Below are 24,506 nucleotides of genomic sequence, written 5' to 3'. Positions count from 1 at the left end.
TAATATTTTTTTTTTCAAATCAGATGTGAGTAGCAGACGGTTAAAGATGACCACAAGGTCTGTATGTCCATATTAACAACAGTAATTAATAATGTCTACATGGTCTTCAAGAACGTCTTAGTAATAACTGCTGGTACTTTTTTTCTGAATATTTACGATTTAATTTCTCGTGCTTCATTTTTCCCAATTTTTATTTTTCGTGCTACGTTTTTGCGATTTTTATTTCACATTTTCCGTGTTCAGTACCACCCTCAATTAACGTAGCGATTGGTTTTAATTCTAAATATACATGATACCGGGTTCTGGAAACTATGTTATCTCTGTCCATTCCGATTGGTCCTTAAAACCGGAAGTTCCCACGGCAATACTATAGAACATGGCGCAAAAACAAATAGAAATACACAACTGTCGAGGGAAAAGGGGAGGTATGGGCTTATCAAGAATAACCCTTAGTGGAAACGTATCTTGGTTACATTAAAGACCCTTAACATGATTGAATAAAACAGGTGAGCAAAAGGGACAAGTGATATACGGGTCAAACTAAAGCTGGGATCCTGTCAAAGTACCCCTCTGGTCAAACAGTGAGAACGAACCCTGTCCTATGATCTATCAATATTTCCCATAAACAATAATATAATACATACAATACAATACGGCCGCGATACCTGAAATATAAAGTGTTCATATGCATAGTCCGTTCATAAATATAACAGTGCAGCTCAGAGTTCTGGAACACGAAAATGAAAGTGAAAGTAGAAATGAATTCTCTGATCAACACAAGAAAAGAATGAAACATGATACATAAAAACCTACCAATCTTAAATCCTACCCTTAGGCATAACAGTATGTCCAATATCAGTCTGTGCTGTTCTATTTCGATATTTTTTGCATGTGTACTTAAAAAGAAGGTGTGGTATAAATATGATTGCCAATGACACAACTATCCACAAGAGACCAACATGACACAGACATTAACAACTATAGGTCACCGTACGACCTTTAACAATGAACATAGTCAGCTATAAAAGGCCCCGATATGGAAATGTAAAACAAATTAAAACGAGAAAACTAACGACCTTATTTGTATAAAAATATGAACGAAAAAACAAATATTTAACACATAAACAACCACTGAATTACAGGCTCCTGACTTGGAACAGGCACATACATAAATAATGTGGCGGGGTTAAACATGTTAGTGGGATCCCATCCCTTCCTTTAACATGCACTTATAGGTGACATCTAAGGAACTCGCCAGAGGGTTTCCTCAGGCTAAATATATGTCATCATTTATCACAGAGTAAGCCTGGATCTGGCCACACTTTACTGAAACTTACTACAACTCAGCCCAATAAAGTCCTATGAAGCAGTAAGTGTGGGTACGTGGCCACACTACACTGCGTTATACAGATAAAAGTTAACTATCTTAAGTAAAACCAGCAAACATGCAGCAGAACGATTTCTGCTGATCATATATATATATACACATGAAAATAAACTGTAAATATCGAGGAAATATTTTAAATTTTAAATTTCAGGACATTGAATTAGCTCATATTTTTATGCCGATACATATGTATAAACAAAACACTTTTAATATTCCTTTAAATGATGATTGATGTCTACCTGTGTGACTTTTATATTTTAATCTTTCAGATATATGTACTTTTGAACTGGTGGTGGAAACTCATTGATTGAGGTGCTCCTTTATTGGAGGAAGTTCTGGAATACAAGTTACAAGTTGATCAAAGATCAGGAAGATGTAAAAAAACAGTTTTAATACTTTTTATGGACAATCGGTGAACATTTTTAGGTAAGATTATGTGATTATCATTGATAAAAACAAACAAATAACATCATTAATGATCGATCGGAGGCTGTTTGTAAGTACAAGGGATAAAAAATCAACCATGTTTGTGGAATGATTTTCTCTGCACACATGCATTTCCGGTAGGCAATGTTTCAATATAAATATTGAATAATAACTAATTTTATTTAAAAAAATAATGATTTTGAGGCACATATATGTACAGATGGGTGCACTCCTAACCTGTACAGCAAGTTAACTTGATAACCAGTCATTTGGACTGGTCAAAGTTAACCTGTGACCGAATGTAGGACTGCTCTGACCAGTCCTAGGACCAAAATCTAGTTAACTTGAAAAGCGGACTTGGACCTAGGACTGTTTTTATGTCTGCCAAAAAGTTAACTTGGAAACAGGTCCGCTATTGATATAAGTTAACTTCGAACCAGTCCTGTCATAAGTTAACATAAGTTAACTTCGGAACCAGTCCTGTCATAAAGTTAACCTAAGTTAACTTGGAAACCGGTCCTGCCACAAAGTTAACTTCTGCTTGAACAAATCCGATCAAAACCAGACCTGTTCCCAAGTTAACTTTTGACTGGTCTGGTCAACACTAAGTTAACTTGTAACCAGGACCGCTCTTCGTTGATTTAAAAAAAAATATATTTTTAATATCTTTGTTTCGTAGTAGAAACATCGAAAATAAAGTAATTTGAAAATTAATACTTCCGTTTTATGAACAGGATTAAACACAAATAATTGAAAATAAGTACGCACAGAACGTAACACAAATTTATCTGTGATCTGACAATCTATCTATTATAAAAACGATCTCGGTTACAATGATAACAGGCACTGAATATATATATATATTCCGATATCAAATTCAATCATATTATGTATATTTTTGAAAATAAGTATATTTGATGTTAGGTGTATACGTCCTTGTTAGTTATACATCCTTGAACTATGCAGCTACAATCAGCAATAGTTTAATTCATTTAAATAATGACTACAAATTTTTGTTCGCCTAAATTAAGGGTGCCAGCATGTCTTCTTTTTACTCAAAATACTGATACGTAACAAAATTTCAGTAGTTTTGATACCTCCAGTTGACTTGTACAACAAAATTATTTGACCGCATCCACCAAAACTGACCATATATGCACTTTAATTTGTAAATCTATATACCTGCATAGTAAATCAGCAATATTTTTTATGTCAGGATTCAATGTATAATACAATCCTGACAATGGACAGCAAAATTGCAATATAATAACAAAAAATTTTGGTTCGCATAAATTTAGGATACCAGCATGTCCTCATTTTATTCAAAATTTTGATACGTAACAAAATTTCAGTAGTTTTGATACCTCCAGCTGACTTGTACAACAAAATTATTTGACCGCATTACCAAAACTGACCATATGTGAACTTTAAATTGTAAATCTATATACCAGCATAGTAAATCAGCCTTATTTTTAATGTCAGGATTCAATGTATAATACAATCATGACAATGGACAGCAATATTGCAATATAATAACAACAAATTTTTGTTAGCCTAAATTAAGGGTGCCAGCTTGTCCTCTTTTTACTTAAAATACTGATACGTAACAAAATTTCAGTAGTTTTGATGCCTCCAGTTGACTTGTACAACAAAATTATTTGACCGCATCCACCAAAACTGACCATATATGCACTTTAATTTGTAAATCTTTATACCAGCATAGTAAATCAGCCATATTTTTTATGTCAGGATTCAATGTATAATACAATCATGACAATGGACAGCAATATTGCAATATAATAACAACAAATTTTTGTTCGCATAAATTTAGGATACCAGCATGTCCTCATTTTATTCAAAATATTGAAACATAACAAAATTTCAGTAGTTTTGATACCTCCAGTTGACTTGTACAACAAAATTATTTGACCGCATCCACCAAAACTGACCATATGTGCACTTTAATTTGTAAATCTATATACCCGCATCGTTAATCAGCCATATTTTTTATGTCAGGATTCAATGTATAATACAATCATGACAATGGACAGCAAAATTGCAATATAATAACAAAAAATTTTGGTTCGCATAAATTTAGGATACCAGCATGTCCTCTTTTTACTTAAAATACTGATACGTAACAAAATTTCAGTAGTTTTGATACCTCCAGTTGACTTGTACAACAAAATTATTTGACCGCATCCACCAAAACTGACCATATGTGCATTTTAATTTGTAAATCTATATACCCGCATAGTTAATCAGCCCTATTTTTTATGTCAGGATTCAATGTATAATACAATCATGACAATGGACAGCAAAATTGCAATATAATAACAAAAAATTTTGGTTTGCATAAATTTAGGATACCAGCATGTCCTCATTTTATTCAAAATATTGAAACGTAACAAAATTTCAGTAGTTTTGATACCTCCAGTTGACTTGTACAACAAAATTATTTGACCGCATCCACCAAAACTGACCATATGTGCACTTTAATTTGTAAATCTATATACCCGCATAGTTAATCAGCCATATTTTTTATGTCAGGATTCAATGTATAATACAATCATGACAATGGACAGCAAAATTGCAATATAATAACAAAATATTTTGGTTCGCATAAATTTAGGATACCAGCATGTCCTCATTTTATTTAAAATATTGATACGTAACAAAATTTCAGTAGTTTTGATACCTCCAGCTGACTTGTACAACAAAATTATTTGACCACATTACCAAAACTGACCATATGTGAACTTTAAATTGTAAATCTATATACCAGCATAGAAAATCAGCCTTATTTTTAATGTCAGGATTTAATGTATAATACAATCATGACAATGGACAGCAATATTGCAATATAATAACAACAAATTTGTGTTCGCCTAAATTAAGGGTATAAGCATGTCCTCTTTTTACTCAAAATACTGATACGTAACAAAATTTCAGTAGTTTTGATGCCTCCAGTTGACTTGTACAACAAAATTATTTGACCGCATCCACCAAAACTGACCATATATGCACTTCAATTTGTAAATCTATATACCAGCATAGTAAATCAGCAATATTTTTTATGTCAGGATTCAATGTATAATACAATCCTGACAATGGACAGCAAAATTGCAATATAATAACAAAAAATTTTGGTTCGCATAAATTTAGGATACCAGCATGTCCTCATTTTATTCAAAATTTTGATACGTAACAAAATTTCAGTAGTTTTGATACCTCCAGCTGACTTGTACAACAAAATTATTTGACCGCATTACCAAAACTGACCATATGTGAACTTTAAATTGTAAATCTATATACCAGCATAGTAAATCAGCCTTATTTTTAATGTCAGGATTCAATGTATTATACAATCATGACAATGGACAGCAATATTGCAATATAATAACAACAAATTTTTGTTAGCCTAAATTAAGGGTGCCAGCATGTCCTCTTTTTACTTAAAATACTGATACGTAACAAAATTTCAGTAGTTTTGATGCCTCCAGTTGACTTGTACAACAAAATTATTTGACCGCATCCACCAAAACTGACCATATATGCACTTTAATTTGTAAATCTATATACCAGCATAGTAAATCAGCCATATTTTTTATGTCAGGATTTAATGTATAATACATGTGATCATGACAATGGACAGCAATATTGCAATATAATAACAACAAATTTTTGTTCACATAAATTTAGGATACCAGCATGTCCTCATTTTATTCAAAATATTGAAACGTAACAAAATTTCAGTAGTTTTGATACCTCCAGTTGACTTGTACAACAAAATTATTTGACTGCATCCACCAAAACTGACCATATGTGCACTTTAATTTGTAAATCTTTATACCCGCATCGTTAATCAGCCATATTTTTTATGTCAGGATTCAATGTATAATACAATCATGACAATGGACAGCAAAATTGCAATATAATATAACAAAAAATTTTGGTTCGCATAAATTTAGGATACCAGCATGTCCTCTTTTTACTTAAAATACTGATACGTAACAAAATTTCAGTAGTTTTGATACCTCCAGTTGACTTGTACAACAAAATTATTTGACCGCATCCACCAAAACTGACCATATGTGCATTTTAATTTGTAAATCTATATACCCGCATAGTAAATCAGCCCTATTTTTTATGTCAGGATTCAATGTATAATACAATCATGACAATGGACAGCCAAATTGCAATATAATAACAAAAAATTTTGGTTTGCATAAATTTAGGATACCAGCATGTCCTCATTTTATTCAAAATATTGATACGTAACAAAATTTCAGTAGTTTTGATACCTCCAGCTGACTTGTACAACAAAATTTTTGACCACATTACCAAAACTGACCATATGTGAACTTTAAATTGTAAATCTATATACCAGCATAGAAAATCAGCCTTATTTTTAATGTCAGGATTCAATGTATAATACAATCATGACAATGGACAGCAATATTGCAATATAATAACAACAAATTTTTGTTAGCCTAATTAAATTAAGGGTGCCAGCATGTCCTCTTTTTACTTAAAATACTGATACGTAACAAAATTTCAGTAGTTTTGATGCCTCCAGTTGACTTGTACAACAAAATTATTTGACCGCATCCACCAAAACTGACCATATATGCACTTTAATTTGTAAATCTTTATACCAGCATAGTAAATCAGCCATATTTTTTATGTCAGGATTCAATGTATAATACAATCATGACAATGGACAGCAATATTGCAATATATAACAACAAATTTTGGTTCGCATAAATTTAGGATACCAGCATGTCCTCATTTTATTCAAAATATTGAAACGTAACAAAATTTCAGTAGTTTTGATACCTCCAGTTGACTTGTACAACAAAATTATTTGACCGCATCCACCAAAACTGACCATATGTGCACTTTAATTTGTAAATCTTTATACCCGCATCGTTAATCAGCCATATTTTTTATGTCAGGATTCAATGTATAATACAATCATGACAATGGACAGCAAAATTGCAATATAATAACAAAAAATTTTGGTTCGCATAAATTTAGGATACCAGCATGTCCTCTTTTTACTTAAAATACTGATACGTAACAAAATTTCAGTAGTTTTGATACCTCCAGTTGACTTGTACAACAAAATTATTTGACCGCATCCACCAAAACTGACCATATGTGCATTTTAATTTGTAAATCTATATACCCGCATAGTTAATCAGCCCTATTTTTTTATGTCAGGATTCAATGTATAATACAATCATGACAATGGACAGCCAAATTGCAATATAATAACAAAAAATTTTGGTTTGCATAAATTTAGGATACCAGCATGTCCTCATTTTATTCAAAATATTGATACGTAACAAAATTTCAGTAGTTTTGATACCTCCAGTTGACTTGTACAACAAAATTATTTGACTGCATCCACCAAAACTGACCATATGTGCACTTTAATTTGTAAATCTTTATACCCGCATCGTTAATCAGCCATATTTTTTATGTCAGGATTCAATGTATAATACAATCATGACAATGGACAGCAAAATTGCAATATAATATAACAAAAAATTTTGGTTCGCATAAATTTAGGATACCAGCATGTCCTCTTTTTACTTAAAATACTGATACGTAACAAAATTTCAGTAGTTTTGATACCTCCAGTTGACTTGTACAACAAAATTATTTGACCGCATCCACCAAAACTGACCATATGTGCATTTTAATTTGTAAATCTATATACCCGCATAGTAAATCAGCCCTATTTTTTATGTCAGGATTCAATGTATAATACAATCATGACAATGGACAGCCAAATTGCAATATAATAACAAAAAATTTTGGTTTGCATAAATTTAGGATACCAGCATGTCCTCATTTTATTCAAAATATTGATACGTAACAAAATTTCAGTAGTTTTGATACCTCCAGCTGACTTGTACAACAAAATTATTTGACCACATTACCAAAACTGACCATATGTGAACTTTAAATTGTAAATCTATATACCAGCATAGAAAATCAGCCTTATTTTTAATGTCAGGATTCAATGTATAATACAATCATGACAATGGACAGCAATATTGCAATATAATAACAACAAATTTTTGTTAGCCTAATTAAATTAAGGGTGCCAGCATGTCCTCTTTTTACTTAAAATACTGATACGTAACAAAATTTCAGTAGTTTTGATGCCTCCAGTTGACTTGTACAACAAAATTATTTGACCGCATCCACCAAAACTGACCATATATGCACTTTAATTTGTAAATCTTTATACCAGCATAGTAAATCAGCCATATTTTTTATGTCAGGATTCAATGTATAATACAATCATGACAATGGACAGCAATATTGCAATATAATAACAACAAATTTTGGTTCGCATAAATTTAGGATACCAGCATGTCCTCATTTTTTTCAAAATATTGAAACGTAACAAAATTTCAGTAGTTTTGATACCTCCAGTTGACTTGTACAACAAAATTATTTGACCGCATCCACCAAAACTGACCATATGTGCACTTTAATTTGTAAATCTTTATACCCGCATCGTTAATCAGCCATATTTTTTATGTCAGGATTCAATGTATAATACAATCATGACAATGGACAGCAAAATTGCAATATAATAACAAAAAATTTTGGTTCGCATAAATTTAGGATACCAGCATGTCCTCTTTTTACTTAAAATACTGATACGTAACAAAATTTCAGTAGTTTTGATACCTCCAGTTGACTTGTACAACAAAATTATTTGACCGCATCCACCAAAACTGACCATATGTGCATTTTAATTTGTAAATCTATATACCCGCATAGTAAATCAGCCCTATTTTTTATGTCAGGATTCAATGTATAATACAATCATGACAATGGACAGCCAAATTGCAATATAATAACAACAAATTTTGGTTCGCATAAATTTAGGATACCAGCATGTCCTCATTTTATTCAAAATATTGAAACGTAAAAAAATTTCAGTAGTTTTGATACCTCCAGTTGACTTGTACAACAAAATTATTTGACCGCATCCACCAAAACTGACCATATGTGCACTTTAATTTGTAAATCTTTATACCCGCATCGTTAATCAGCCATATTTTTTATGTCAGGATTCAATGTATAATACAATCATGACAATGGACAGCAAAATTGCAATATAATAACAAAAAATTTTGGTTCGCATAAATTTAGGATACCAGCATGTCCTCTTTTTACTTAAAATACTGATACGTAACAAAATTTCAGTAGTTTTGATACCTCCAGTTGACTTGTACAACAAAATTATTTGACCGCATCCACCAAAACTGACCATATGTGCATTTTAATTTGTAAATCTATATACCCGCATAGTTAATCAGCCCTATTTTTTATGTCAGGATTCAATGTATAATACAATCATGACAATGGACAGCCAAATTGTAATATAATAACAAAAAATTTTGGTTTGCATAAATTTAGGATACCAGCATGTCCTCATTTTATTCAAAATATTGATACGTAACAAAATTTCAGTAGTTTTGATACCTCCAGCTGACTTGTACAACAAAATTATTTGACCACATTACCAAAACTGACCATATGTGAACTTTAAATTGTAAATCTATATACCAGCATAGAAAATCAGCCTTATTTTTAATGTCAGGATTCAATGTATAATACAATCATGACAATGGACAGCAATATTGCAATATAATAACAACAAATTTTTGTTCACCTAAATTAAGGGTGCCAGCATGTCCTCTTTTTACTTAAAATACTGATACGTAACAAAATTTCAGAAGTTTTAATGCCTCCAGTTGACTTGTACAACAAAATTATTTGACCGCATCCACCAAAACTGACCATATATGCACTTTAATTTGTAAATCTATATACCTGCATAGTAAATCAGCCATATTTTTGATGTCAGGATTCAATGTATAATACAATCATCACAATGGACAGCAATATTGCAATATAATAACAACAAATTTTGGTTCGCATAAATTTAGGATACCAGCATGTCCTCATTTTATTCAAAATATTGATCTTATCAAAATTTCAGTAGTTTTGATACCTCCAGTTGACTTGTACAACAAAATTATTTGACCACATCCACCAAAACTGACCATTTGTGCACTTTAATTTGTAAATCTATATACCCGCATAGTTAATCAGCCATATTTTTTATGCCAGAATCAATGTATAATACAATCATGACAATGGACAGCAATATTGCAATATAATAACAACAAATTTTTGTTCACATAAATTTATAATACCAGCATGTCCTCATTTTATTCAAAATATTGATACGTAACTAAATTTCAGTAGTTTTGATACCTCCAGCTGACTTGTACAACAAAATTATTTGACCGCATTACCAAAACTGACCATATGTGCACTTTAATTTGTAAATCTATATACACCATGGCATACCCGCATAGTATTAATCAGCCATATTTTTTATGTCAGGAATCATTGTATAATATAATCATGACAATGGACAGCAATATTGCAATTTAATAACAACAAATTTTTGTTCGCATAAATTTAGGATACCAGCGTGTCCTCCTTTTATTCAAAATATTGATACGTAACAAAATTTCAGTAGTTTTAATACCTCATGCTGACTTGGAAAACAAAACTATTTGACCAAAACTGATCATATGTGCACTTTTATTTGCAAATCTATATACCCGAATACCATTGTACCGAGCGCCTTAATGTCTTCTCCTGGCGCTCCTGTTCACATTTTAGTAGGACCGTAAATGTAGACGTAATCAATAATATTAGAAAACCATTAATGCAAAAAATATTCTGAATAAATTGAGAATGTCAGAATTTCATCTCTTTATTTATAATAACAGTCACATCATATATAGGAGTTCATGATGGTGTACGTGTAAAACAAAACTATTATGCCACATCATCAAAGTACCAACGAATCCTTACCAACACTGACATGTCTGAATTCATTTGTACTATTTACAATGATTTAATAAAAAAAAAGTATACGAGGTTCTCTTCTTGGAATCTATTATGTCGGTTGATTGATTTTGTTTATAGTTAAACGTCAAGTGGCAACTGTTTCATTTAAGTGCGCATTGAGTATAATTTTAGGACGTCTCATATAAATAGATCGGCAATGACAAATCTCTCGATTTATCACTGAACTAGTATATATTTGTTTATGGGCCAGCTGAAGGACGCCTCCGGGTGCGGGAATTTCTCGCTACATTGAAGACCTGTTGGTGACCTTCTGCTGTTGTTTTTTATTTGGTCGGGTTGTTGTCTCTTTGACACATTCCCCATTTCCATTCTCAATTTATTTCTAAAAAATTGAGTCGGACAGCAAATTTTTTTTACCAAGATTATTTAAATTCTTGAATTGACAGGAGATTGTACTACATTTACTATCTTAATCAATCTGAAATGCAAATTCTAGGTTTTATGACAACGATTATTTTTATTTTTGAACTGAGGCAATACACAAACTACATGAGATGTATAATTTGATTTAAATCAAAGGGTTGTTAAAAAAAGTTATAAATTAAATTTTTAAGTGTACTATATGGGTTAGTTGGAACATCAAATTCTTGTTTTTTGATTTGACAAGAATATTAATAAAATAAAAGAAGTGTCACTTTCATTGAGGTCAATGTAAATCATACACACCTGACTCTTGTAAAACTTTCAATTTTGTAAAAGTATTCCTCTGTATTTTCCACAAAAAAAACAGAATTGTAATGTCTTTGTATAATTTTCTAATAAAATAGAAAATATTAGCATGTATTTTTTATGCCACATCAATATATTAATTTCTGAACTTAAATTTCTTCTCATTTATGTCTAACAAACCAATCTGAAGTTAGAAAGTAATCAATTATTAGACCAGTTAAAAAATGTATAGATCTATTCTTTAATTCTTTTGTTTCATATAATAATTAACTTTTTTTAAATATTCAAATGTGTTATTTTAACCCAATTAGTATGAGTGTGAATTTATTTACTCAAAGGTCCTTTTATCTCTTAATTAGCCATAAACAATCACAAAAAGAATGAAAAATCAAGGTAGATAATTATTTGGATTAAAAATAAAACATATGAAATTAAAGGGAATATAATTAAATTCTTTTAAGTGATTATTTGTTTTGATAAGTAATTTGTGCATCTTTGTGATTGTAAATGGCTAATCAAGAGATAAAAGGGCTATTTGAGTTGAAGAACTCATACTCATACTCATACTCATTAGGTTAAATAAACACATAAGCATATATATAAAATGTTCATTTTAATATGAAAAATAAAAAAGAATTAAAGAATAGCTATGGATAAGGTAAACTTTTCATTATTGTCACTATACTATATTATATATTTAAAATATTATGTAAAATTGAGAATGGAAATGGGGAATGTGTCAAAGAGAACAACCCGACAAATAAAAAAACAACAGCAGAAGGTCACCAACAGGTGTGTTTATATAAAAAAATAATAATATTAAAATAGGTATCAATACGTACCAGGATTATAATTTAATGATTTTTTAATTTATAATTTAATGATTTTTTAATTTATAATTTATTATAATTTATAATTATAATTAAAACACCTGCAATATAAACATATTGTAAGTTTTGTATTTACCAATTGTGTCGTGTTTTGTGATTAAGATTTAGAAAACCAGTTTTCCACTCATTTACAATATTATTCTACTCTTAAGCTATTAAAATAGTAAGTAAACCTAAGCTTACTGAATCCCATGTCAATTAGTTATTTGTTGTATTGCTGTAAAATTTAAGAATTAAAGTTATCTTGGTATAAAAAAGCTAGGATTTGCAATTCGGACAAAATAGAGATATTACACTTTAATTTTTTTAATAACTTTTTCAAATCAACTTGGATTTTCATCAAACTATGTAGGTATCTTACATATATATTAAGCTTAATGAATCCAATGTCATTTAGTTTTTTGTTGTATTGCTGAAAATGAAAAATTTAAAAATTAAATTAATCTAGGTCAAAAAAGCTAGAATTTGCAGTTTGAACAAAATAGAGATAGTACACTTTAATTTTTTTAATAACTTTTTCAAATCAACTTGAATTTTCATCACACTACTTAAGTATCTTAGATATATATTAAGCTTACTGAATCCCATGTCATTTAGTTGTTTTTTTTTATTGCTGAAAAATTTAAAAATTAAATTAATCTAGGTAAAAAAAGCTAGAATTTGCAGTTCGAACAAAATAGAGATAGTACACTTTAATTTTTTTAATAACTTTTTCAAATCAACTTGAATGTTCATCAAACTATGCAGCTACCTTACATTTATATTAAGCTTACTGAATCCCATGTCAATTAGTTTTTTTGTTGTATTGCTGTAAAATTTAAGAATTAAAGTTATCTTGGTATAAAAAAGCTAGGATTTGCAATTCGGACAAAATAGAGATATTACACTTTAATTTTTTTAATAACTTTTTCAAATCAACTTGGATTTTTATCAAACTATGTAGGTATCTTAGATATATATTAAGCTTACTGAATCCCATGTCATTGAGTTTTTTGTTGTATTGCTGTAAAATTTAAAAATTAAATTAATCTAGGTCAAAAAAGCTAGAATTTGCAGTTCGAACAAAATAGAGATAGTACACTTTAATTTTTTTAATAACTTTTTCAAATCAACTTGGATTTTCATCAAACTATGTAGGTATCTTAGATATATGTTAAACTTAATGAATCCAATGTCATTTAGTTTTTTGTTGTATTGGTGAAAATGAAAAATTTAAAAATTAAATTAATCTAGGTCAAAAAAGCTAGAATTTGCAATTCGGACAAAATAGAGATAGTACACTTTAATTTTTTTAATAACTTTTTCAAATCAACTTGGATTTTCATCAAACTATGTAGGTATCTTAGATATATATTAAGCTTACTGAATCCCATGTCATTGAGTTTTTTGTTGTATTGCTGTAAAATTTAAAAATTAAATTAATCTAGGTCAAAAAAGCTAGAATTTGCAGTTCGAACAAAATAGAGATAGTACACTTTAATTTTTTTAATAACTTTTTCAAATCAACTTGGATGTTCATCAAACTATGCAGCTATCTTACATATATATTAAGCTTACTGAATCCCATGTCAATTTGTTATTTGTTGTATTGCTGTAAAATTTAAGAATTAAGGTTATCTTGATATAAAAAAACTAGGATTTGCAATTCGGACAAAATAGAGATATTACACTTTAATTTTTTTAATAACTTTTTCAAATCAACTTGGATTTTTATCAAACTATGTAGGTATCTTAGATATATATTAAGCTTACTGAATCCCATGTCATTGAGTTTTTTGTTGTATTGCTGTAAAATTTAAAAATTAAATTAATCTAGGTCAAAAAAGCTAGAATTTGCAGTTCGAACAAAATAGAGATAGTACACTTTAATTTTTTTAATAACTTTTTCAAATCAACTTGGATTTTCATCAAACTATGTAGGTATCTTAGATATATATTAAACTTAATGAATCCAATGTCATTTAGTTTTTTGTTGTATTGCTGAAAATGAAAAATTTAAAAATTAAATTAATCTAGGTCAAAAAAGCTAGAATTTGCAATTCGGACAAAATAGAGATATTACACTTTAATTTTTTTAATAACTTTTTCAAATCAACTTGGATTTTCATCAAACTATGTAGGTATCTTAGATATATATTAAGCTTACTGAATCCCATGTCATTGAGTTTTTTGTTGTATTGCTGTAAAATTTAAAAATTAAATTAATCTAGGTCAAAAAAGCTAGAATTTGCAGTTCGAACAAAATAGAGATAGTACACTTTAATTTTTTTAATAACTTTTTCAAATCAACTTGGATGTTCATCAAACTATGCAGCTATCTTACATATATATTAAGCTTACTGAATCCCATGTCAATTAGTTATTTGTTGTATTGCTGTAAAATTTAAGAATTAAAGTTATCTTGGTATAAAAAAGGTAGGATTTGCAATTCGGACAAAATAGAGATATTACACTTTAATTTTTTTAATAACTTTTTCAAATCAACTTGGATTTTCATCAAACTATGTAGGTATCTTAGATATATATTAAGCTTACTGAATCCCATGTCATTTAGTTTTTTGTTGTATTGCTGTAAAATTTTAAAATTAAATTACTCTAGGTCAAAAAAGCTAGAATTTGCAGTTCGAACAAAATGGACATAGCACACTTTATTTTTTTTAATAACTTTTTCAAATCAACTTGGATGTTCATCAAACTATGCAGCTATCTAACATATATATTAAGCTTACTGAATCCCATGTCATTTAGTTTTTTGTTGTATTGCTGTAAAATTTAAAAATTAAATTACTCTAGGTCAAAAAAGCTAGAATTTGCAGTTCGAACAAAATAGAGATAGTACACTTTAATTTTTTTAATAACTTTTTCAAATCAACTTGAATGTTCTTCAAACTATGCGGCTATCTTACATATATATTAAGCTTACTGAATCCCATGTCAATTAGTTTTTTGTTGTATTGCTGTAAAATTTAAAAATTAAAGTTATCTTGGTATAAAAAAGCTAGGCTTTGCAATTCGGACAAAATAGAGATAGTACACTTTAATTTTTTTAATAACTTTTTCAAATCAACTTGGATTTTCATCAAACTATGTAGGTATCTTAGATATATATTAAACTTAATGAATCCAATGTCATTTAGTTATTTGTTGTATTGCTGAAAATGAAAAATTTAAAAATTAAATTAATCTAGGTCAAAAAAGCTAGAATTTGCAATTCGGACAAAATAGAGATATTACACTTTAATTTTTTTAATAACTTTTTCAAATCAACTTGGATTTTCATCAAACTATGTAGGTATCATAGATATATATTAAGCTTACTGAATCCCATGTCATTGAGTTTTTTGTTGTTTTGCTGTAAAATTTAAAAATTAAATTAATCTAGGTAAAAAAAGCTAGAATTTGCAGTTCGAACAAAATAGAGATAGTACACTTGAATTTTTTTAATAACTTTTTCAAATCAACTTGGATGTTCTTCAAAGTATGCAGCTATCTTACATATATATTAAGCTTACTGAATCCCATGTCAATTAGTTATTTGTTGTATTGCTGTAAAATTTAAGAATTGAAGTTATCTTGGTATAAAAAAGCTAGGATTTGCAATTCGGACAAAATAGAGATAGTACACTTTCATTTTTTTAATTACTTTTTCAAATCAACTTGAATTTTCATCAAACTATGTAGGTATCTTAGATATATATTAAGCTTACTGAATCCCATGTCATTTAGTTTTTTGTTGTATTGCTGAAAAATTTAAAAATTAAATTACTCTAGGTCAAAAAAGCTAGAATTTGCAGTTCGAACAAAATAGAGATAGTACACTTTAATTTTTTTAATAACTTTTTCAAATCAACTTGAATGTTCTTCAAACTATGCGGCTATCTTACATATATATTAAGCTTACTGAATCCCATGTCAATTCGTTATTTGTTGTATTGCTGAAAAATTTAAGAATTTAAAGTTATCTTGGTATAAAAAAGCTAGGATTTGCAATTCGGACAAAATAGAGATAGTACACTTTAATTTGTTTAATAACTTTTTCAAATCAACTTGGATTTTCATCAAACTATGTAGGTATCTTAGATATATATTAAGCTTAATGAATCCAATGTCATTTAGTTTTTTGTTGTATTGCTGAAAATGAAAAATTTAAAAATTAAATTAATCTAGGTCAAAAAAGCTAGAATTTGCAATTCGGACAAAATAGAGATATTACACTTTAATTTTTTTAATAACTTTTTCAAATCAACTTGGATTTTCATCAAACTATGTAGGTATCTTAGATATATATTAAGCTTACTGAATCCCATGTCATTGAGTTTTTTGTTGTATTGCTGTAAAATTTAAAAAATAAATTAATCTAGGTCAAAAAAGCTAGAATTTGCAGTTCGAACAAAATAGAGATAGTACACTTTAATTTTTTTAATAACTTTTTCAAATCAACTTGGATGTTCTTCAAACTATGCAGCTATCTTACATATATATTAAGCTTACTGAATCCCATGTCAATTAGTTATTTGTTGTATTGCTGTAAAATTTAAGAATTAAAGTTATCTTGGTATAAAAAAGCTAGGATTTGCAATTCGGACAAAATAGAGATATTACACTTTAATTTTTTTAATAACTTTTTCAAATCAACTTGGATTTTCATCAAACTATGTAGGTATCTTAGATATATATTAAGCTTACTGAATCCCATGTCATTTAGTTTTTTGTTGTATTGCTGGAAAATTTAAAAATTAAATTACTCTAGGTCAAAAAAGCTAGAATTTGCAGTTCGAACAAAATAGAGATAGTACACTTTAATTTTTTTAAAAACTTTTTCAAATCAACTTGAATGTTCTTCAAACTATGCGGCTATCTTACATATATATTAAGCTTACTGAATCCCATGTCAATTCGTTATTTGTTGTATTGCTGTAAAATTTAAGAATTAAAGTTATCTTGGTATAAAAAAGGTAGGATTTGCAATTCGGACAAAATAGAGATATTACACTTTAAATTTTTTAATTACTTTTTCAAATCAACTTGAATTTTCATCAAACTATGTAGGTATCTTAGATATATATTAAGCTTACTGAATCCCATGTCATTGAGTTTTTTGTTGTATTGCTGAAAAATTTAAAAATTAAATTACTCTAGGTCAAAAAAGCTAGAATTTGCAGTTCGAACAAAATAGAGATAGTACACTTTAAATTTTTTAATAACTTTTTCAAATCAACTTGGATTTTCATCAAACTATGTAGGTATCTTAGATATATATTAAGCTTAATGAATCCAATGTCATTTAGTTTTTTGTTGTATTGCTGAAAATGAAAAATTTAAAAATTTAAAGTTATCTTGGTATAAAAAAGCTAGGATTTGCAATTCGGACAAAATAGAGATAGTACACTTTAATTTTTTTAATAACTTTTTCAAATCAACTTTGATTTTCATCAAACTATGTAGGTATCTTAGATATATATTAAGCTTAATGAATCCAATGTCATTTAGTTTTTTGTTGTATTGCTGTATCTTTTGTAAATTTTTTCATCCTTAGTGCCAAAAACAACGGAATGATAATGCTGTTGTATAATATTCTAACAGAATTTAACATTACAATTTTAGACAACATGTTTTGAATATAAATTAAAGAAAATAAATAGTTCACTTTTTATTGAGATCGATATAGATATTACTCACCTGACTCTTTTAAAGCTATTAATTTAGTAAAATTATTCATCCATATTGGCAAAAAGAACAGAATTTAAATGTCGTTGTATAATTTTTTAATAAAATAGAAAATATTAGCATCTTCATTGTATGCGACATCATTTGTTTGAATTTCTTTTCATTAATGTCTAACCATATATATCAACAAGAAGATGTGGTATGATTGCCAATGAGACAACTGTCCACAAGAGACCAAAATGACACTAACATTAACAACTACAGGTCACTGTACAGCCTTCAACAATGAGCAAAGCCCATACTGCATAGTCAGATATAATAGGCCCAAATAAGACCATGTAACAAACCAATCTGAAGTTTAAAAAGTAATCAATTATCAGACCAGTTCAAAAATATATATAGAAACAAAAGAACTTTTGTCACTATTTAATACTTTTAGCAGAAATATAAGTAGCTTTAGACTACTGGAATTTTCATTTTTTGTAAAACATTTCATCTTTAGTACCAAAAATAACAGAATTATAAAGCCGTTGTATAATATTCTAACAGAATTAAACATTACAATTTTAGACTACATGTTTTGAAATAACTAAATATGAAACCAGTTCAAGAATATTAATAAAATAAAAGAAATAGTGTCACTTTTTATTGAGATCGATATAGATATTACTCACCTAACTCTTTTAAAGCTATCAATTAAGTAAAATTATTCCTCCGTATTGGCAAAAAGAACAGAATTTAATGTTGTTTAGTTTTCTAATAAAATTGAAAAAAATAGCATCTTTGTTTTATGCAATGTCAATTTTTTTTTTATTTCTTAACTTAGATTTCTTCTCATTAATGTCTAACAAACCAATCTGAAGTTTATAAAGTAATCAGTTATCAGAAACGTCAGGAATATATAGAAACAAAAGACATTTTACCACTATTTCATGCTTTTAGCATAAAAATAAGTAACTTACAGATGACTAGAACTTTCATGTTTTTTTAATTTTCATCCTTAGTGCTTCGATAACAGAATGATAATGCCGTTGTATAATATTCTAACAGAATTAAACATTTTTCTATAATGAGAGTGCAAGAATATTAATAAAATAAAAGAAGTAGTGTCTCTTTTAATTGAGATTGATATAATTATTACTCATCTGACTCTTCTTAAGCTATTGAATATAAAAAAAAACTTAATTTAGATGTTTTCATATAAAATTCTAATAAAATTGAGGAAAAAAAAATGCAATTCTAAACATACATTTATATTAATAAAATAAAAGAAGTGGCATCACTTTTTATTGTGATAGATATGAATATTACTAACTGAAATATTACTTATTTCCATTAATGGGACAACATATTTGCAATTGAAAACTAAAAATTCTTCACTTTCATGTGTAGCAAATCTGAGGTATAAAAATACTCAAATGTCAGGCCAGTACAAAAATATTGTAAAAAGGAAAATCACAAGTAAAATTACAATCATCTTTTATCATTTTGGACATCAATTTAGATTATAGACTCATAGAGCTCTTGTTTTTTTTGTTTAACTATTCATCGTTACATAATTAAACATAATTAAGATGACGTTGTATAGGATTTTAAAACAAATGAAAATTTAGGCACTTCATTTGCATGTGGCAACTCATTTTGCCATTTAAAACTACCTTTTTTATATATATAAAATCTATTCAGTGGAATAAAAATACCCAAATATTAAGGCAGTAAAAAATAATAATAAAATAAAAGAAGTGTTGTCACTTTTTAATTGTTATGGATATGCATATTTCTAATAGTACACTTATAGAGCTATCAGTCTTGTAAAACTATTCCTCCTTAGAGAAAAAAAAAAAAGAACAGAACTTTTATGCAATTTTATTGAAAAAAGAAATATTGTCACTTTTTATCATTATCGACATAATTAATGCTAACATTTGACTTATAAAGCTCTTTATTTTTGTAAAACCACTCATCCTTATGGACATAAAGAACATAATTTAGATGCCCTTTGTATAATTTTCTAAAACAAATGAAAACTTGGCACTTTTTTTGTGTGTGGCAATAAATTTTGCAATTTTAAACTTAAATTTCTTTACCTTTATGTCTTAAAATGAATTCTGTGGAGTATGAATTACCAAAATATGATGGCAGTTCAACAATATTAATGAAATAAAAGAAACTTTAACTTTTTATTGTGATGGATATTCATATTAATAACTGCATCTTTTTGTAATGTCACATCATTTTTTTTTTTTAATATTGTTTTCACATTTAGGTTTAACAGACCAATCTGAGGTTTAAAAAGTAATCAATTATCAGACCAGTACAAAGATATTAGTGAGAAAAAGAAATATTGTCACCTTTAATCATTATTGACAAAGTTAATGCTAACCTTATACTTATTCAGCTCTCTAGTTTTGTAAAACCACTCTTCCTTCAGAACAAAAAGAACATAATTTTTAGGCTTTTATATGATATACTGAAACAAATATACATATTGGCAACATTTTTTTTGTGTGGCATCAAAATTTGCAACTTTAGACTTAAATTTCTATACCTGTCTTAAAATCCATGTTGTTGAGTAAGAATTACCAAAATATTGTGGCAGTACAAGAATATAAAAATAAAGAAGTATCGTCACTTGTTATTGTTATTTATGTACACCCTACTCTTATACATCTCTCTTTTTTTGGTAAAACTATTCTTCCTTAGGGAGAAAAAGAACAGATTTGTAATGCTGTTGTATAGTATTTTAATAAAATGGAACATAAGGCACCTTTGTTTTATGCAACAATAATTATTAAATTTCTAAACTTAAACTTCACATTTATGTCTACATAAATCAATCTAAGTTATGAAAAGTACCCAATTAGCAGACTAGTTCAAATTATATAAATAATCAAAGACATATTGTTATTATTTAACGCTATCAACATACATATATGTAACTATAGACTACTGTAAATTCAGAAATTAATGCGAGGTTTTTATTATTGCAAAAAATGCGACAGAGTTGTAAACGCAATAATTTAAACTCGCATTTTGAAATATCTTATATCAATTAAACAAGATTTTTCTCAAAATCGTATAAATTAAAATCGCATTTAAGTCTAAAATGACAAAATTGCCATGATAAATGCACGCAATGATTTCTGATTTTACAGTATTAGAATACTCAATTTTTGCAGAACTATTCATCCTTACTGACAAAAAGAACAGAATTTTAATGTTCTTGTAAAATATTCTAACAAAATTAAAAATATTGATATTTTTTTTATATTGTGAAACAACATGTTTTGCAATTTCGAAAGTAAATATTCTTCACTTTTATGTGTAAATTTCCAACATGAAGTATAAAAATGACTCAAATAACAGACCAGTACAAAAATATTAATGAAAAAAGGAAATATTGTCACTTTTAATCATTATCGACATGATGCTAACTCTAGACTTATACAGCTCTCTTTTTGTTGTTCATCCTTGAGAACAAAAAGAACATCATTTAAATGTTGTTGTATAATTTACCAGCAAGATTAGAAAAACATTTTGGCAAGTGACTTCAAATTATTCAATTGTAAACCTATTTTTTTTACCTATATTTTTAAAAATCATTTCTGTGAAAAAAAATAACCAAATATGAAGCAATTTCATGAATGTTAATAAAATAAACAAAAGTATTGTCACTTTTTATCCTGATTAATATAAATATTATATATATAATTGTCCCCTAAAAATGTGATCATATATTTTAAATGCTTTGTTTTAATATTTCAGACTTATAAGTGTGTCATCTGTACAAAGGATTTTAAATCCAGATATGCTCTACGACGACATGAGAGATTAGTGCATAAGGTAATTATATGGTACAAAATCTTTAAGCAGTATCAAACATGAGTTGATTTTATATAATTGTAATTTGTGTCATACAAATGTAACAGTGAAATGAAATTATATCATATAATTTGTTTCATACAAATGCAGAATGAGATTTCTGGTTTTATTATCGACAATGTTAATGAGAGATATCGTTCTGATTGCATCTGGGATATCTGCACCTATCTTTATCAACTGTTTATTCAAGTTCAATCATTTATCAAATTTCAATAATGGTTTAAATTTTATTCAGTTCTTCGACTATGGATTTTACCTTATTGTACAGAAACGAAAATATGTGATATACTATAAGTCATAAGTTAAAAAAAGTAGGGATCTGTAGACAATTGCATTGTGACAGTTGTTATCCATTCGTTTGATGTGTTTGAACTTTTGATTTTGCCATTTGATTTGGGACTTTCCTTTTTGAATTTTTTTCAGAGTTCAGTATTTTTGTGTTTTTACTTTTTAAACATTTCAAAATCGTATGTATTGGCGTGTTGTTGAACATTTGTTTTTGTAAGATTTTATTAGATATATTAATTGATTACCAATACAAGATATTTTAAGATAACAACTTATATTTCATTTTCATATTTATACAGGCTGGACCACCTTCAACTCCAGCAGTGTCACCTGCCCCAGCAGTGTCACCTGCCCCAGTGTCACCTGCCCCAGCAGTGTCACCTGCCCCAGCAGTGTCACCAACCCTAGCACCGTCACCAACTCCAGGTGCAGTTCAGATAGTAGACTTCAACGACATGTTAGTAATAGACACTCATTTAGATCTGCTGCAAATGGAGCCTTCAGTATTTCTTTTATTTTCAATCCCCCATATGTCTGAGGAGTAGGTCAAAATAACCACTAATACATAGTTTAAAAGGAACATTCTTTATCTTTGAAAAAATTACAATCTTTGTTTTTGTTAGTGTATACTTGTTAGAATGTTTGATGTAAAAATGTAAATATAATTTAACTGTAGATATATTTTTTTCAGTATTATTTTTATTTTCAAACCCCCATATTTCCGAGTAGTAGGTCAAAAAAATAACCACCAATGCATCAAATACAGTCTACCACTTTTTTTTTCGAGCTTAAGAGAAGTTTCCGTTGTAATTATATAGCAGACCAAGATAAACATATGAATCTTTAATTTCAATAATTTCATTACATAGTTTAAAAGGAACATTCTTATGAAACTTTCTCTTTGAAAAAATTACAATCTTTGTTTTTGTTAGTGTATACTTGTTAGAATGTTTGATGTAAAAATGTAAATATAATTTAACTGTAGATATATTTTTTCCAGTATTATTTTTATTTTCAAACCCCCATATTTCCGAGTAGAAGGTCAAAAAAATAACCACCAATGCATCAAATACAGTCTACCACTTTTTTTTTCGAGCTTAAGAGAAGTTTCCGTTATAATTACATAGCAGACCAAGATAAATATATGAATCTTTAATTTCATTACATAGTTTAAAAGGAACATTCTTATGAAACTTTCTCTTTGAAAAAATTACAATCTTTGTTTTTGTTAGTGTATACTTGTTAGAATGTTTGATGTAAAAATGTAAATATTATTTTTTTAGTGCTTGTTTTTTGGGTCTACTTTTTGTGCTATGTGAGTGTGGAGTAGTTTGTATGTGTTATTTATAAGGCATGAGTGTTTGTTTTGAAATGAAATGCAAGGTTTTTAGTGCTAACTGTATGAGAGTGTACGTTTTAGTGTTTACTTTTGTTGTATTTGTTAACTGCATACATACATGTATATTTTGTTGTGAATATCACCACAAATAAAAGATCCATTACTGTTTTGTTCTTATTTCTCCATGAACAATTCATTTATTTCCAGAGAAATAGATCATGAAAAAACACCTCAAAATCTAGCTCATGGTATTCTTTGTCTCTCTGTGTTGTTTCTTGTGTAGTAATTAGGTCTTTCCACTTTTCTGTGGAAAGACCTATTGTATTTGTTCTGATTATTATTATTATTATTAAGTCTTTCCACTTTTCTGTTTCAGTGGAAAGACTTATTGTTTTTGTTCTGATTATTAAGTCTTTCCACTTTTCTTTTCTGTGGAAAGACTTATTGTTTTTCTTCTGATTATTTTTTTTTTTCTTCCGCCTAATTTTGTTCTTGCGATAAATATTTGTTTCACAATATGTCGCTTAGATATTTGGTATATGATATTGAACAGTTTATGCGCTTTTGAAATTTACCCTGCGTAACCGAATACTTTTCTTTATAGGAGTTATCTCCCCAAACACTGTTTTCCTTGTGTTCACTACTCCTTCGCAACCGTAAAAGATTAAGACAAATTTATTTTACAAAATTGCTTGTTATATCCTTCACATGATTTGTCCTATTTTGACCGAAGCGATATGAACGCTCCATATGAAAGTTATTTCCCCTTATGCATTTAATATAAGTGATATGCATTTCTATCTTGTAAACCATAAGTGATAGAGACCTAGGATCTTTTGATTTGAGGTCCTTGGTCCAAAAAAATGAAAATTAGGTCAAGGTCAAAGGTGAAGGTCATATTCTAATATTTTAATTTGGCTCATTTCCACTCATTTCCAGAAACCGTATAAGATATCGACAAATTATTTTTTCTAAA

At 28.3% G+C, this 24,506-nt stretch overlaps 1 long non-coding RNA gene across 1 annotated transcript; it reads left to right on the top strand.

Annotated features, from left to right (window-relative positions):
• Window positions 1–343: 343 nt before the first annotated feature.
• LOC143074922 (uncharacterized) lies at window positions 344–23,696 on the top strand. Its single transcript, XR_012978170.1, has 4 exons — window positions 344–506; window positions 1,657–1,813; window positions 21,787–21,864; window positions 22,491–23,696. It is a non-coding gene; the product is annotated as an uncharacterized LOC143074922 (long non-coding RNA).
• The last annotated feature ends 810 nt before the right edge of the window (window positions 23,697–24,506 follow it).

This window comes from Mytilus galloprovincialis, chromosome 5, assembly GCF_965363235.1.
Source record: "Mytilus galloprovincialis chromosome 5, xbMytGall1.hap1.1, whole genome shotgun sequence".
In the NCBI taxonomy this organism is placed as follows: Eukaryota; Metazoa; Mollusca; class Bivalvia; order Mytilida; family Mytilidae; genus Mytilus; species Mytilus galloprovincialis.
Note: the sequence above shows the minus strand (reverse complement) of the source record. Positions and strands in the feature narration are given on the sequence as shown.